We start from the raw sequence: 850 nt of genomic DNA on the forward strand, positions 1-850 counted from the left end.
TATGGTCATTTACGATTTTTTTGGGGGGTTTTCTTTATCATTCTCATTTTTGTTCTCAGTTTCTGGAATAATATACAACCAAGTCATCAGTACAAAGGTTCTTTGTCACACATTTTACGTGTTTCTAATATGGAGGGATTTTAGAGGGTTGATTTGAGTGGCAGGCAGCATTTATTATATATACTATTACTAGACAATGATTACTTTTTGATATTTAAGTCTTATTTGTCATATGGTATTCAGATCTTCCTCAAGATATTTTGAACTACTAACAAAATAAATCTAACTTTTTATAGAATGTTGTGTAAATCAAAGTCATTACCTTTTAGTGTACAATGTCACAGGTCTTAGCTACTCCTTCCACTAACAAAAAGCAATTTAATGCAAGAGAAACCTCAGCACTTGAAGTAATCATCTGGATGAGTCCAAATTGTATGTAATCTGTAGGCTAATTATAGCAACGGAGCTCATGCCAGCTGGTTTCCTAAGTTCAGGTTTATCTATAATGGTATGAAAAATTGTCAGTTCCCAGGTGGTGATAAACTGAGTGTGATTTTATAGTGAGTACTTTTTGGCTTGTTAATAAAAACACTGTTAGTTTTCAATTATTTTGCTCCTATTGCATATTTGTTTTGAGTTTTTCATTGTTGGCTTTTTATTTGGGAAAATTATTATATTATATTTTTTTTGCCTAGTTTTACTTTCCTTATTTTTTTTTTGGGGGGGTAGATGGTATTTTTACCCTTTCGGAGATAACTTTCTTAGGCATGTGAAACTCGCCTGATACCTCTCCTCTTTCCCCACAGTATGGAGGTCCGACTGAAACAATGATGATCTTCGTGTAGGCAGA

The sequence above is a fragment of the Penaeus monodon genome, chromosome 29 (genome assembly GCF_015228065.2).
Source record: "Penaeus monodon isolate SGIC_2016 chromosome 29, NSTDA_Pmon_1, whole genome shotgun sequence".
Classification (NCBI taxonomy): Eukaryota; Metazoa; Arthropoda; class Malacostraca; order Decapoda; family Penaeidae; genus Penaeus; species Penaeus monodon.